We start from the raw sequence: 17,789 nt of genomic DNA on the forward strand, positions 1-17,789 counted from the left end.
AACTTTGTCGCAAAGGCGAGGCAATGAACGCAATAGCAACAAACTGGAAGTCACAGCACAATGGCAAGCAGATCTAAACGTGCCCCGCATTTCTCCCGCAAAAATGACGCACTAAACGTACTAACAGGTACAGATAAACGCGAATAAGCGCCTTATTTGTTACCTCACTGTGTCTGAAAAGTGCGGCCTTTTCGCGAGCGAAGGCTGTAAAACGATTGCAGTGACCTTTGTGCGCCAGGAAATTACAACAGAATCGTTTCAACCAAACCTAAAGGCTAGCGAAGACGCACGATTCTCCTTACTGCAAGATAAGGGCGCGTGATCGAGCGCACACCCGCTTATTCTCTACGTGGGCCAAAGTACACGTGAGAGATGAGAGCCGCTGCACGCTAACTGCGCCATCTTGCTGATAATGCTAAAAACATGATAGTACCCCCCCCCCCCGAGATGCCCGCCAACAGCAGTAAATGGTAGATACAAATAGATGGCTGTTTAAACATAGAAAGAGGTACCCTTGGGTTCTCAGAGGTTAATGCTTTGCTTCACATTCACTGCGCGGATGTCCCAAGTTCGATTCCGTGCGCCGGAGTCTCCTTTTCTGAGATTTTTTTTCTTTCTTCCGTTTTATTATACAGATACGTATATACGGTGCATGAAATCGACGCCGACGCCGGCGGTGAAATCTAGCCAAGATTGTTTATAACTGCTATCGCAATAAAAAAATTCTGATTGTTTCGAGCCTCGCCGTGTGTCTGAACTTCAGTTTACTTATTACCAAACGAGACTATATGGGCCACCCCGCCACGGTGGTCTAGTGGCTAAGGTACTCGGCTGCTTACACGCAGGTCGCGAAATCGGATGCTGGCTGCGGCGGCTGCATTTCCGATGGAAGCGGAAATGCTGTAGGCTCGTGTGCTCAGATTTGGGCACACGTTAAAGAACCCCAGCTGATCTGAATTTCCGGAGCATTCTTCTACGGCGTCTCTCATAATCATACGATGATTTTTGGGTGTTAAACTCCACAAAGCATTCAAAATCATTAGACTATGTGGGCTGTCAAAACAAACGTGATTGAGTCGAATGCGAAGTGTCCTACCAGAGATTGCTCATAAATTTTGCATTTATTCACATATTTTGGGTTCAATGTTTGCTCATTATTTCCATATGTCAGTTGTAAATTAAAGCTGCTTTTATAGGTTGACACTTTTTCACTACGGGTATGCCTGTTTTGTTTTTTCTACCATACGCACAATAAGAAAGTGTTTTTATTTGTATTGATCGAGTTTAGTCTTAATGAGAAATTGGTCAGCTCAACTTTCGCCACTTCAGAACACATCAACAAAAAAATGGTTAACGAAATTATAAGAATGGCCGCATCACCGAAGCGGCAAGCGGACCTGAAAAAAAAGGCGCGAGCGCGTTTAACTTGCATGTGAGATGGGAAATAGGAGCTTTTTTGACAACTCTCCTCCTCGTGCATTTTCGTCCTTTCCCTTTATTTGGTGACCTCACCAGTGATGTCATAAAAGCAATGTTATGTTCGTGATTTATTTCCATTTGGATGGTTGGCAGCCGCCAGTGGTACAAGCGATGCTACGGCTGCTTATCAGCCTGCGAGAGCGCGTACAAGGGAGGTATAGGGAGTTACCGCCCCCTGCTATTGTGTCACCACTCTCTAACCCGCATTTCATCCCCGAATCATCTCTTAAAATGCGAAGAACAAGCACAATATTTTCTTCTGGCGTTTCCCGTCTTTTCGGCACATTTCGTGACAAAATCAGTTTGTTAACATGACGTCATGATGAAATCAACTCTCATTTGCAAAATATACGAGAATTTATTTTATGAATTGTCTCCTACCCTATCTCGCAAAACTATCGCATTTCCGTTATGCCTCGTTGCACGCACTATCGTACCCGATAAACAGACTTCACTTCATCTTATGCATTTGCGACTGCGCAAGCGAAAATAGCATGCATTAAGAAAGCCCAAAATTCTCACAGGCTCTGCACTTAGTTCTGACATTCCACGTGTTTTATGAAGGAATTAGTGGCAAGGAGGGAATAGCACTTGACGGAAGGGCAGCGAATGCTGAAAAAAAAAATTACTGTCTTGCCTTAGAACTCGGTGTGGTTTAGGGACCCTTTAAAAAAGAACTCCGGAGCACTTCCGACTCTATTGAGATAATGCTGTTTCCAAAAAGTATTAACAGCCATGTAACCATTAGGGTGGTTCCTTAAGCCGACTGACTCATTAATAATTTTAAATAACCAATGAACGATGCGTCAAACTAGAACCGAAACAGGGAGCTGCTCCAAGCTTGGTAGGTGAGGACATCATGAAACCACGGCTACACGCCACCACAGTTGGTCAAGGTGTAAACATCGCACACATGCTTCTTAAATGCGAGCTGTCGATGTCATCAGACGCGGAGTAGAGCTGGGCCAGCCCGTATGAACTTGCCAGTGACGAATTAGCGATGATTTTACCTGCTTTGCGAACGCGAAAGCACCGCCTTTTTATTTCGACCCACCGGTGCGTGAAAAAGCTGACTTGCCCCGCATAAATCTCCTCATTGCTCGGTACTATACTGTATGAACCGATGTCAACGATGACTAGTACGCTATGCATAAAAATAAAACAGAACTGTTCTCGCGTTGTCGTCACCTCGTAGATGAAAGCGCGCGCTGCTGCGGCGCGCTTTCATCCGTCAGCTGCGCGAGGCAGCGTCTTTTCTGTCGTGTGTTCTTTTCCTAAGGTTACGTATAAATCAGCGTTTTGCCTGTTAAAGCCGCTGTCCGTTATATTGCTGCTTCATTAACTTATATGTGCAACAAAATGCTGGCGACTGGCATTCTTCCTGAACAAATGAAAGTTGCACTGGTTAGTGTCATATTTAAAATGGTAGAAAAAAATGACCTCAACAATTATAGACCAATATTGGTGTTTCACTTTTTCCAAGATCGCTCAACGTAATATTTATAAACAATTGTATGCTTTATACAAGTTAAAAATATCTCTAAAAACCAGTACGGCTTTCAGTCAGGCAAATCATTGGAACCTCCTCTACTTCAAATGACAGAAAGGATACTAAATCTGAACAGCGTACTCTTTACAGTAGGAAAGTTTCTTGATTTTCGAAAAGCCTTTGACTCGATCAAGCGCCAAATTGTGTTTCAAAATTTTACGGCATACGGTATTTGTGGGCTGGAACTCACATTAATAGAAAGTTAATTTGAACACAGAACCCAAGACACACAGCTTCACAAATTCTAGTTTGAAATGGCGAACATAAGCTTTGGGGTTTCACAAGTATCAACTCGGGGTCAACTGCATTTTATTTTATTTCTAATGGTATCCCTAGTGTTCCTTTTACTCCTGCCAATGCTATGTACGCCGATGACACTAATGTTTTCTTTTCTGGTCCAGATTTAAACTTATTAAAGTAGCGTGCCAACAGCAAGCTTAACGAACTTCACATCTGGATGAGTCACAATGAGATTAACTTATCCGTAAAGAAAACGCAGTAGGTAATATTTTTCCATAAAATAAGTCTCTCCTTTATGACAGAGGATTGGGTATCAATCATTCTACAATACTGTCCCTAAGTCCTTGTCGATTTTTAGGGATAATTTTTAGGTCTGACCTCAGTTGGTTCGAAAATTCGTGCTAAGTTATCAAGGTCTTTTTGTTTGCTATACAAATTAAATTATTTTTTGCTAGTACGTATTACAGAACAAATATATTTCTCGTTTGTTTATTCTCATCAAACATACTGTAATGTAGTCTGGGGTACATACAACAAGACAGATGCCGAACGTGTTTCCTTTTTACAAAGAAGAAGCTTGAATATGATTTTTTCTCATCCGCCCTCAATAACTTATTTCTTGTATGAAACTTCGAACATGCTACTATTCGCCCAGTTGTGTAAAATTTGCTTAGTGGTTACGCGAAATTTGTTTTTGCGCGAAATTTAAGCAAGATTATACCGCCTTATCAAAAAATATTAACCTAGTCAACTGGCATACTGATTGATTTGTGGGGTTTAAAATCCCAAAATCACCATATGATTATGAAAGATGCCGTAGTGGAGGGCTCCGGAAATTTCGACCACCTGGGGTCCTTTAACCTGCACCCAAATCTGAGCACACGGGCCTACAACATTTCCGCCTCCATCAGAAATGCAGCCACCGCCACCGGGATTCGATCCCGCGACCAGCGGGTCAGCAGCCGAGTACCTTAGCCACTAGACCACCGCGGTGGGGCAGACAACTGGCATACAACCTACGTACTACATCACTGACGGGATCAAGACCGCGAACAAACTACGGCACTAAAACTTTAAATTATCAAATCATTTCATTGTGTAACGCGCATTCATCCTCAATCAAACTGGCCGATAAAACCACATGTATTTTGCGCTTTGAAAAACAAGTAAAACAGCTTCTCATGCCGTCTACAAATGTATCAGTTTTCAATTATCTATCATAAAATACTGATGTTGACCCTTTGCTTTGTACTGTATGTGCTTCATATGCAAAGACATTTAACTTTCTCTATTAGAGTTTGTAGAAACATTTTCTTTATAATCACGTCCAAGTGTTTCTTTTGTTTTCATTTTTATTTTTATTCACTGAGGAGTCAACTATTTCGTTAATTTGACATGTGTTTCCTGCTTTTGTTTCTACTGTCGCACATGTAAGTGGCGGGTAAAGACCTCGTCAGGAGAGATATAAGTCTCCTTTTGCCTTACCTCTTGAACATATTTCGTGCGTATATATGCCTGAAATAAACAAATTAATTGTTTGAATAGTTCAATAAGAAATTTTAAATAACATATATCAAAATAATAATTGATTATATACTTATATATATAATTTTTAATTATTAATTGAATAATTATTAATTGCTTATTAATTATTAGTAAATGGAATTTGCAATCTCCAAACACGGAAGAGTAGACACATCCGTCATATTCACAGGGCAGCCCGCGTTTACAAACGTGATTCCGAAATTGGCTGCGAAATTCATAATTCGCTTTCTAAAAAAACTTAATCAGTCACGGTTGCACAGTTTTGTACATATTATCTGTATGCCATACAGAACATGTGCTGAACGTTCTAATAAAATCCGTGAATATAAAAAAATCGCTGAAGTTGGCCTCTAAGCACGAGTTTCACAGATATATGTCAAAATTGGTTTGCCTATTTTGTACTCTTTGTGGAACACATTCCTATCTTTAGTCTAAGCTAATATCTAGCAACAGACGGAAGAGCACAAAGCAGAGTGCAATAACGAAACAGTGTCTCTACATGTCAAATATGTCAGCGAAGTAAATACACAAACGCTAGTATATAATAAATAATTTTTTCAATACCGGGTTATATTTTAAAAACCTAGCATTTGGCCGAAGCCATTTATAAATTGTGTTTACCCAAGACCAAACCAAAGACTCTTTTAAAAAGTAGCGCAGTAAAATCTCGTCAATATGAACAGGTTTAACTATTTCGTTACCGCGAGAAAATGTTTATTCTTCATATGTCTCGGGATGATCGTTTTTGCCAGTACGAAATGTCGTCCAACACGCATTGCAACATACAAACGTTTGCGCAATAAAATGCTGTTTCCACAAAGGATGTATTGTAGAGCAACACCAAATATACTAACTTAAATAAAACCGTAGAAATTGTGTACTTTTTTTGATATTCGGTTGCCAGCTGGAAACAGTGCAAAAAAAAACCTATGTGCAGAAATATTCCTGACGAAGAAAATTTAGAATATATGTTTTGAAGAAAAAATGACCTGGTAAAAGTTCTAAAAATAATAAATGTTGTACAAAAACATTCTATTCACATAGACAAAGACAACCAGAACCGAGGTGCTGCTTCGTTGGTGGAGACATGCGGTGAAGCATTGCCTGGCTGTTTTTTTCTTTTTTTTTTGTGAGACAAGTAAACTAGTACACATTTCTCTGTAAATTTTTGTTTTCTTTGGATAAGAGCTTCCAGGTGTTTCGATGCACATGAATACCCGTGATATTAATAATTCCTCTATAAATCAAATGTCTAATGAACTTAGCTATTTCCGTCACCTCGTTTCATGAGCCACCTGACACCGCTTTGGTTGGCATTCCTATATGCATCCAAGCATATTTCATGGCTTTTTACACATCATAATAAAAAGAGCAATACCGAGCAGTTCTAAAGAATTTCACGATGCTCCGTAGACGGGACCAAGATGTCATTTGGGAACCTTCTTTTTGATAGGTGAAGCTTTGCAGTCGGTGCCAGCACAACACGCCCCAGCAAAGTGTGGACCTCGCACTTAACCAGAGTAGCTACAGGATTGTGCACAAAGGTCAACAGCTATGCACTTACAGCGGAGGATACAGCTTGAGGCCGTAAATAAAACAAACCGATTAAATGTGGTGGATGTCTCATGTTGATGAAAAGCATCGTCACCATAAAATTTTAAGCTGAGATGCTGTTGATTGATTGATATGTGGGGTTTAACGTCCCAAAACCACTATATGATTATGAGAGACGCCGTAGTGGAGGGCTCCGGAAATTTAGACCACCTGGGGTTCTTTAACGTGCACCCAAATCTGAGCACACGGGCCTACAACATTTCCGCCTCCATCGGAAATGCAGCCGCCACAGCCGGGATTCGAACCCGCGCCCTGCGGGTCAGCAGCCGAGTACCTTAGCCACTAGACCACCGCGGCGGGGCGCTGAGATGCTGTGCTCCTCTGCTGTGCTTCTAAGGTACAGGTAGTGATATGCACGATACCGGAGGTACCGGTGCGTGATAGCAACCTGCAAAGAGCGGTGGTCAACGCAAACCAAGAGATATGGCGGATGAGTCGAGAGAAAGGCTTTGAGGTGGTGGAAATAAACAGAGAGGTGCATAGGGGGGGGGGGGGGGGGGGTTCAACGAGACAGAATTCACTTCGATGGGCGGCTAGGTCATGAGGTGGGTTGGCGACTTGCAGGACGCGCAGTAGCTTTTTGGGGGGGCAAGCGAGCTCTTCGGGGTGCAGGATAGCTAGTAACGAGGAAAACAGCCAGGGAGACTCTTCGACAGGTGGTATGGACAGATACGATTCCAATGTGGCACCAATATCTAAGATAGGTAGAGTCCGGGGCATAAATAGACGTAGCCACGAGCGCCGAGCCAATTCAGACATAGAGTATATTAACATGCAGGGTGGTAGGAACAGGCTGAAGTGGGAAGAGATAGAAGAACAGCTAAGGGAAGAGAGGCCGATGGTATACGGTTTTGTAGAAACACATTTCAGGGACATGGAACAACCTCCGAACAATCCGGACTACGCGTGGGAATATTGTAATAGAACAGAAGGCAGCAGAAAGGGGGGTGGTATTGGGGCATTCATTCATAAAAGTACAGACTGGCAAAGGGTCAAGCAGGAGTGCAAGGAACATTTATGGCTAAAAGGGAAAGTGGCAGGTCAAATGACACTCCTTGGTTTCGTGTACTTGTGGACGGGAGCAAAGGCCAGAGAGGAAAACTAGACAATGGTAGAGTGTATATTAAAGGACATTCAGGAGTTAGGAAGAGAGTGCGAGATAATTATACTAGGAGACATGAATGCGCACATAGAAGATATAGATGGGTATACCGACCCGACAGGCAAAATGATCATGGATATGTGTGAAAGGCTTGATTTGATCATTTGCAACAGTACCGAGAAGTGTGAAGGGCAAATAACATGGGAGGTAGGAAGGCTTCAGTCGACGATAGATTATGCACTGATGTCACATAGGATGTATGATAAGCTCAGGGAAATGCACATAGATTAGGGTGGCTCCAGAAGTCTGGGTAGCGATCACAAACGTATCAAGTTAAGTTTTGGAAGAGGAGTGAAAGTGGGAAGGAGACAAGATGAGCAACTACAGGACAAATTTTATCCATAAAGGCAAATTGAAATAGCCACTAAACAAATTGAGAAAGTAATCATGGAGGATAATAAGACAGTGTGGACATACACGAATCTAATTAGACTCTTTGAGCTAGAGCTTGCTAAGACGCGTGACAACCCCGGAAAAGAAGACACAAACCCAAAAGTTGGTGGGATGAAGAAGTTAACAGAGCTATAGCAAAACGTCAGGAAGCCTCTAGGGAACACAGACATGCTAAGCAGCGGGGTGAACCGACAGATGATGTTGAAAGAAAATGGGCAACCTTTCTAAGCTGTAGAAGGGATGCATCCCTTCTGATTAATGAAAATATTAGAAGGAAGGGAGCTCAGTGGCTGGCAGAAGTACATAAAGAAGATAGAAAGGCAGCGGCGAAATTTTGGAACCATCTAAACACCCTAAGAAATGAAACGAGCCTAGAGCAGAGATTTGTAACTACAGCCCAAGGTGCTAGGCTAGAAGGGGACGAAGCTATTGAATATATAAGAACAAAAGTGACAGAAAAATTTCAACAAAGAAGTACTTTATGCACCACAATAGACGAGGACGAATCAAGTGGTGCAATGGCTCCATTTTCACAACAAGAGTGGCAAAGGGCTGAGAAAAGGGTTCCTAGTAGTACATCAACAGGCCCAGATGGCATTCCAATTAGGCTGATAAAGACGTTAGGTCCGAAGTCTAAGCAGGCTTTGAGAGAGGCAGTGAGCACCATAATAATCGATGGTGAAGTTCCCGATGGATGGAAACTTAGCAGGATGAGCATGATCTATAAAGGAAAGGGGGACAAAGCTGACATAAACAACTACCGTCCTACAACAGTGACATCAGTGGTCTACAGGCTGGCGATGCAGATTATAAGGGAAAGACTGCAGGCGTGGATAGAGGATGAGGGGGTGCTGGGGGAACTGCAGAATGGGTTTCGGAAACACAGGAGGTTGGAAGACAATCTGTTCTCACTGACGCAGTGCATCGAAATAGCAGAAAAGGAACACAGGCCCCTGTCGCTAGCATTTTTGGATATCAAGGGAGCGTACGATAGCGTGGTTCAAGAGGAATTGTGGGGAATACTGGACACACTAGGCGTGGAACATGTAGTAACTAATCTTTTAAAGGGTATCTATAAAGGTAACAAGGTAGTTATAAAGTGGGAAAAACAGGTATCCAAGCCTGCAGAGGTAAAACGGGGGCTTAGGCAGGGGTGCCCCCTGTCACCCTTATTATTCATGATGTACCTACAAGGATTAGAGGCAAAATTAGAGCGAAGTGGACTGGGCTTCAACCTCTCTTTAGTCAAACAAGGAAAACTTATTGATCAGGCACTACCAGCATTAATGTACGCAGATGATATAGTGCTAATGGCCAACAACAAGGAAGATTTGCAGAGATTGATGGACATCTGCGGTAATGAGGGAGATAGGTTAGATTTTAGATTCAGTAAGGAAAAATCAGCAGTCATGATTTTCAATGACAACGAAGGTAGTGAGCTTAGAATACAGGAGGTCACGCTAGAGATAACAGATAAATACAAATATCTGGGCGTATGGATAAGCAATGGGACCGGGTATCTGAAGGAACACGAAATATACGTGACGACTAAAGGTAACAGGAATGCAGCAGTCATGAAAAATAGGGCACTGTAAAATTACAATAGGTATGATGTTGTGAGAGGAATATGGAAAGGGGTCATGGTTCTTGGGCTGACGTTCGGCAACGCGGTCTTGTGCATGAGATCAGAAGTTCAAGCAAGATTAGAAATTAAGCAACGTGGAATAGGTAGGCTTGCTTTAGGAGCTCACGGGAATAGACCAAACCAGGGAGTACAAGGTGATATGGGATGGACATCATTTGAGGGCAGGGAAGCTAGCAGCAAGATAAAATTTGAGAAGCGATTGAGAGAAATGGGGGAAGAGCGTTGGGCTAGGAAGGTTTTCAGCTACTTGTACATGAAGAATGTCGATACAAAATGGAGGAAGCGAACCAGGAAGTTGACTGGTAAATACTTAGAAAACAGCAGGTGGCCAAACCAAAAAGAACTATCGGTTAAGAAGAAAGTGAAGGAAACGGAGACTGACATGTGGAGAATGGGCATGATAAAGAAGTCCGCACTAGAGATCTATCGAACGTTTAAGCAGGAAATTGCCAAGGAAAGGATCTATGATAATACTCGGGGTAGTTCTCTACTGTTTGAGGCCAGAACGGGAGTACTGCGAACCAAGACATATCGGGCCAAATACGAAGGGGTAGACACAGTATGCAGTGCGTGTGGAGAGGAAGAAGAAACTGCCGAACACTTGATAATGTTCTGTAAAGGGCTTCACCCTATAGTTCATGATGATGGCGCAGAGTTTTTCAAAGCACTGGGGTTTAGGGACCGGGAGGGCAAAATAAACTTTAAGCGGGTAGACTTAACTAGAAGGAGGTTATCTGATTGGTGGCTAAAGTCAAGGCACGAGTGAAAATTAAACTCTTCACTGCAAAGTACGAATCCTCAAACTCTTTTTTTAAGGAAAAAATATAGTTTTTGGTTCATTAGGTATTGCGGCTTGGTGGCGCTAGCCACCGCCCGATCTAAAGGGTACAGCCATATCCATCCATCCATCCATCCATCCTCGAATTCCAAGATCGTCCTCAGTCAGTTCGGGTGGCGTTGCCAGACAGTTTCGAGCGGCGCAGGTGTTTTGCAGTGCTTCTACGCACCTATGCATGCGTGACGGCTACGCCATAGTAGCAACTAGTGGCGCTACATGGGACCCGGCGTCTCATATAACGGTACAGGATTGATTGATTGATTTATTGGTTCATTCATATGTGAGGTTTAACGTCCCAAAACTACCATATAATTATGAGAGACGCCGTAGTGGAGGGCTCCAGAAATGCTGACCACCTGGGGTTCTTTAACCTGTACCCAAATCTGAGCACACGGACCTAGAGCAGCATAACTATACAATACATGGAAAACAAAGGCTGCTGAAAACTCGCTCAGAAAGCCATCTCGACATTTTAAACATCCACTGGACCACCGTAAATATTTTTGTAGAATAAATTTTAAATGACTCAGAAACAGCTGTCTATGAAATAGCTGGCATAAATTTCTGCTATATATTACTGCTATAATAAAGAAGTGAGACAGCCAGAACTGACCCACAACTTCTTTATTACACTGCTAAACACCATAAATTTGCGAAGCTGGCCTTTCAAATTTATATTTCGCACCACGTCGTTGCTTCGTGCCCCACCAACTCGATTCCTTTTTCATACTCTTTCCCCATCACAACCAGAGAGGCGTGGTAGGAGTACCTGTTCGGTTGCTCCCTTTTGGGTGCTCAAAGCTCCTTTGTGACGTGCGCGCAGGCTGCGGCCAGCTCTATTGGCATGCCGGAGTAAGGTCTGGCCACTCAACCATACAGTACAACGCAACAACTCCCCGGTGAATTTTCTCAAATAAAATTGTTTTCTGCGACCACAGCCAACATAACAGTAAATTGAAGGCCATATTTAACGCTGCCTAATATTAGCAACTCCAGTGAGTTGGTAGGCGTTCATCTTTGGTTGAAGCAGTGCACACGGGATGAGGACCAAAAAAGAGGAGCACAAAACAAGCACTGCTTTGTTCTCCTCTTTCTTGGACCTCGTCTTGTGCGCACTGCTTCAACCAAAGATGTATAACCCTACTATGAGGTATCATTCGTTGTTGCGGTGAGCAGCCATAAATTTAGACATGTAGCCAAATATTGGAACCAGGATTATCAGACCGAAGTCCTTAAATATGTGTGTACTATGATAAGGCACGAAAGTATTATGACCAATATGACCGAAAATTGGCAGAACCCACGTACTGTGGGAATCAATGATATGCGAAGCACGAGAGGGGAAGGTTGATATGTCACTTGAGAAACAGCACAACATTACCAGACGGACGTAAATTATGCCGTACATGATTTCCATGTCATAAATATAATTTGCGTACGCGTAATTTATCTTCGTCGTTATTCACGTCACGTGATACCAAATTTAGTATATATGGAGGTAGCGAAACGGCTTCCAGCGCGCTATGAGCGTAGCACGTAGCCATGTTTTACCTGACACGCATGTTATGATAATCATGTTCGGACGGGTAATTTACCTTCGTCGTTCATACATGTAACGTAATACAAACTTTGGTATAAGTTGAGTAATAAAAACAGCCTCGAGCGCATCAAGAGTGTGGTACGTTGTCATGTTCTTGCATGACACGCAATGTCATGATCATCATGTTTTCACCAGGTATACACCTTCTTCATCCATTCACGTCTCGTAACACCAAATTTTGTATATACAAAGCTAGCGAAACGGCCGTGAGCACATCATGAGCGTGGTATGTTTTCATGTTCCTACATAACACGCACGTCATGATTATCGTGTTTGCACGTGTCATATACTTTTGTCATTCATTCAAGTCCCGTAATATAACATTTTGTATATGTGAAGCAAGCGAAACCGTCCACGAACGCACCACGACCATAGCGTGTGTAGTCATGAATTACATGAGATGCATGTCATGACTTCCACGTTACGGTCCCTTACTTATGTTCGTCATGCTGTCTTGTCATACCATACCAGTTTTGCAATATGTCATGTGAACAAAACCTCCACAAGAGCAGCAAGACCATAAAATGTAAATTATGGCATTCATGACACAAATGTCATGATTTTCATGTTATGACTTGTCACTTATGCTTTTCATACATTCATGTTATGTCATACCAGTTTTCGTGTAGATACCATTTTGGAACGCCCAGGAGAGCAAGAAGTCGTTTGCGGATAGATAGATAGATAGATAGATAGATAGATAGATAGATAGATAGATAGGTAGATAGATAGATAGATAGATAGATAGATAGATAGATAGATAGATAGATAGATAGATAGATAGATAGATAGATAGATAGATAGATAGATAGATAGATAGATAGATAGATAGATAGATAGATAGATAGATAGATAGATAGATAGATAGATAGATAGATAGATAGATAGATAGATAGATAGATTCAAAATATGCTCTGCCTGTATTTTCAAGTGTAGCACTTTCAACTCCCCTTGACAGGGGGATAGTAAAAGGTGAAGTTACGAGATTTTTCCTACCTTTTTTAGCATTATATTGCAAGCTCTGGCATGAAAACCCTATCGTTGCAACGTTGACTGAAATGTCCATTAGATAACTAAGCATAGAAGCTGCAAATCAGATAAACACATTCGTTGTTGTGTATCTAGCTAGATTACTACCATTGCGCGCGTAAAAGACGTCTTGCCTACAGTGGACAGAATCGGACGAGATTTGCATAAGTTAAACACTGTCAAACAGCTAGGTGACGGCATGGCAAGAGTCCTTTCATTGGCGTTCCCGACGAATAAAAACAAAGAAATAAACAAAAAACGAGCAATGGAATGGTATTTTCGATTCATATAGGAGCCCTGAATCGCTGGAAGGAGCGTTGAACAATTCGTCTCGAGGTAGCTTATGTCTTTTTATAGAAATTGCGGAGCAAATAAAACGTCGCAGGACATTGGATAAAACAGCTGCCTCGCATCATGACATGGGGACATACGAGATCCGTAGAGTATGCCCGCAACGACCGCCAGCACCTTATAACGATGCCCCACTCTGATCAGAAAAGAGTGGCGAAGAGCGAGAGCTCAAATGGAGGGAAGCATGAGGGGAACGACGACCGGGAAAGAGTGCAGCCGAGGGGACCTCAAATCGAACTTTGGATCGAGACCATTTCACCAGAAACGCTGCTCTGATTGCCGTGTGCCACCTTGGAAAAAGAGCTCTAGTCTTTACTTTTATCGCGTTTATCGATTCGTATTGTTCCTCATAACAGTCGCGTTGGGGAAAAACAGCAATCAGGCGTAGGCCCACAGCAGCAGAGACACCGCAACCAGCTCGCGCGTCGTTCAGAAAGCGGGAAAACTACGGAGATCAAAAAACGAGGCAAATAAGAAGAACAATAAGAAAAGAAAACAAACGAAAGAGATCGAAAGGAAAGGCGCCGACGGCTGAGGAACTGAGCGGACGAGCAGCTCGCGGCGCTGCAGCATCAACGTGGACAAGAAAAGCACGATCGAGTACCATCGCCATTCAAGGTCGTGTCTCGGGTAAGGCGCTTCGGAAACGCCGGAATCGAGCAGCGAAACGGCCCGTCTCACGTTTATAGCCGCGGCCGGATAGACGTCCTGCTCTTCGGAGCGCACGCGCCACGTATGCGGGGGAGACGACGAGGGCAGTCGGGCCGAGGGAAAGCAGGCCAGTCGACTGGCCCGGGGATGTGGTGCTGCGACCAAGTATGGCCTGCGCGGGGTCCATCGATCCAGGCTTACTTTCTTCTGGTGGATGTGTTACAGATACATAAGCCATAAAGAACGGGCCCGACCTTGCCTGGCGAACGCAGATGCAGAAGAGGAGCGACGAAGTGCGGCAGATGTACGCGTGCACGGTGGCAGTGCGAAGAAAGAACGACACTTGTACCCCTTTCCCCTCTCGGGAGTGAAAAAAAAAAGTTGGAGGATAAGAATAAGAGGCCAAGTGAAGAAAAATAAAGAAAGTGGTCCACTGCTGTCGTGGTGGCGGGGAATGGATGCGATCGATACGTCTGAAATCGCTCGGTCGCGTCTCCTCCGTGACTGCCGCGTACAAGCCATTCGGTTATGGGTGTCCCAGGGCACGGCCACCACCCGCAAACACCATACGTGACGCTTCTGTTGTGGAGGCCCGAGGTCTGCAGAGCCGGGTGCTCTCCTTCGGAGCCGCGACAGTAAACGAGTGCCCCATGAACTGGTTTTCTGGCACTCGGCGATGACTCGGGGCGGCGCGGTATTCCGCAACGCCGTCGAGCGGTAACATTATGCCGCGTGATCGTTGCCGGAGAATCGCGCGTGTCCTTTGCGTCGTATTCTTTACGGCGCCGTGCGCACGATGCTCATGATGCAGCGTTGCGCTTCGTGCGTAACGCCTCGTTTCGCCGCCGCGGTGAAGGCGCGGAATAAGCGGCCGATCGAACATTTCCATCGGGGACGCGTCATCTTGTCTTTTATTCTTTTCAGCCACGGTTCGTTTGCGCCGAAATAACGCGCATGGGTGCAGCGCCCGCTCCAGCTCCTTCATATTTCCGTCTTCTTAGTGCGCTCTTGGACGATACAAGAGTCGAGCGAGGACGGCGAAAGAGCGGATGAGGTTTTCGCACGTAATGATCGCTTTATGAATCACAGCGAACATCGTTAAACAGTTGTTAGGAAAGAAGAAAATTTCTTTTGAAGGTTTCACCTTGCACGAATTCTTTTCGTTGTTTTCGTTTGCTAAATTTATCAATTGTTACTACGAAAATCATTTTTTTGCCGTGAATTTTCGGATATATCTCCGTGTGTTCTGAGAAATATCTCAGCACAGACATGAATTGCGTGCTTCCAAAGGAAACGCAGTTGCTACGTAACAATGCTAATCTAGCAAACAAACAAAAATACCCCTTACCCTTTACCTTCCATTTCCCCCCATTGGGTCACTACAATATGGACGTTTAGTACATTTGGTTCTTTGTTGAGCAATATTGATAGTGTGTGCTGTTGTAACAGTTAGTGCCAAAAATACTCAAAAATGACTTAAATTGTGTTGTGTTTTTTTTTTCTTTACTGCTTGCAGGAATCGGCACGCACGTTGTAAAAGACTCCGATCACGTGATTATGTGGTACAAGCATGTAGTTTATTGAAAAGTGTTCTAATAAAATCAAATTCTGAATGCCAGTCTGCCTATGCTTGCATTTACTGTGTTGTACGTCGCGGCCCCTGCAGGGCTGTCCCGAGTTCATTTCTGGTGCATCATAAAGGTGAGTGGCTCATGATGAAGTGTACGACAACCGCTATATATCATTCGACAAAGCCCTGCAAACCAGTCCTCGTTTCTCAAGCAGTTATCATCTTTCGCATACAGAGCAATACAGCGCTAGGGTGTCTGCTATATATTCATTTTGTATAGTGATTCTAGTGGTATACAGACAACCACTGCAATCTTGGTCATTCGTACACGTCACTGATGGGAAGTAGTAAACATAAATTCGTGTCAGAACAACACTAATAAATCAGTTGTTCACTGTATGCCTGTGGATGTATGAAGAAAATAAATGGAGGCTGAAAAAAATCTGTGAAACCAAGAAAGTTAAACCAGTCCGCTAGCCTGACTTTGGTGAAAAGGAAAGGGGCTAAGCCTAGAAAAGAACGGCAAGATTTGAAATACGTAGAGATATCCACGATATGTAGTTGTCATCAAATTGTCGCACACGGTCGTATAACACTGTTGACCTAATACTTTTTCGGCCGTGCGTCCTAAGAAAAGGACATGAATGAATTATACTGCCAAATGTTACAGAATAGTCAGAAATTGGAAAATATGTCTGAATTATCCTCAATGCACCTATTTAAACATGGGTAGTAATTAGTTCGCCAGTGTCTTTTTTGGGGGAAAGTGGAACGCAAAGTATCGGAATGCAATTATGATGATACTCTCCACAACCAAATAATAAATGACACCTTACTGATTAACTATTTTATCAGCAGCAATCGTAATTTTTCATGTTGTTCCAAAGATATTTAACTTGCTATTTACAACTTGGGTCTTCCCTGAGCCCCGCCGTGGTAGTATAGTGGCTAAGGTGCTCGGCTGCTGACCCGCAGGTCGCGGGTTCGAATCCCGGCTGCGGTGGCTGCATTTCCGATGGAGGCGGAAATGTTGTAGGCCCGTGTGCCCAGATTTTGGTGCACGTTAAAGAACCCCAGGTGGTCGAAATTTCCGAAGCTCTCCACTACAGCGTCTCTCATAATCATATGGTGGTTTCGGGACGTTAAACTCCACATATCGGGTCTTCCCTAACACCAACGTATCGCCCGCAGCAGTGTGGACAACCTTTATGTCCTAAGTATGGGAAACCAGGTCTCAGTGGCTGTCAGACTTGTGAATGCATTCAGGCCAATCCAGATGTGAAGCTTTTGTAAAATCTGCGTCTTTTTGTCATACTTGTTAATAAACCTGGCCAAATTCTTTAGATATTATGTAAGGGGTGTCTAATAGCGAGATGTTACGCTATGACTTTTAATTCGTTTTACAAAACATAATAGTGCGTGATGAAACTAGATGGTGCCGACGGTACAGTGCAGTTCAATCAGCTTGCCCTTGCAAACATGGGTGGAATTCCAACGCTGCAAAGCAAGATTCAGCAACCTTTTATAATGTTGGACCTTCCAAAGTGTTCAATTATTAGACGGTGGCCATTCAAATGCAATGAAGAGTGGTGTATCACGAGAGCAAATGCATGCTATTAGGCAGTTTTGGTGCTTTAGATAATACGTGGTTGCTGTATGTTAGTTGCACAACAATAACTTGGACTAACAGGATAACATTATAAATAAATAGATGTCTATAAACTCACCACATTTCACTTCATAACCACTAAGCTTTGGTGTATTATATAGAGAACATGCACCCAATATTTCATATTCTGATGGGATGCTCAGAAAACATATTTGCGTTTTTGTGAAGTTAGAGTAACTCCAGATTAACAAGAAACAAAATTTTCTGCAAGGTAAAAAAAAAGCTGGGCTAAAAGTGGCCCCACCAAACTTTTTAAGCATGTTGAGAAAACGCTGCCGATCGGTAGTCGAGGCTCTCGAGAACGCGTGAGCCAAACTTCATAGCACATCATGCGGCCTAGAATTTCAAACTGATTCACAAAGTGAGGTATGAAGAGTAGCTTCTACTCTCTACAAATCATGCCATAAACCCAAATGACTGCGCCATCGGCTGAATTGAGCATCGTGAGCTGCAT

General features: G+C 43.3%; 1 protein-coding gene across 1 annotated transcript in view; it reads left to right on the forward strand.

Annotated features, from left to right (window-relative positions):
• The window catches only part of LOC119176970 (uncharacterized protein CG3556), a 165,578-nt gene extending 149,864 nt beyond the window's left edge, over positions 1-15,714 (forward strand). The window contains exon 8 of the mRNA XM_075878332.1: positions 15,613-15,714. The gene's annotated coding sequence lies outside the window, so the exon portion shown is untranslated. The remainder of the gene's footprint in view (positions 1-15,612) is intronic.
• Positions 15,715-17,789: the final 2,075 nt, after the last annotated feature.

This window comes from Rhipicephalus microplus, chromosome X (assembly GCF_043290135.1).
Source record: "Rhipicephalus microplus isolate Deutch F79 chromosome X, USDA_Rmic, whole genome shotgun sequence".
NCBI lineage: Eukaryota > Metazoa > Arthropoda > Arachnida > Ixodida > Ixodidae > Rhipicephalus > Rhipicephalus microplus.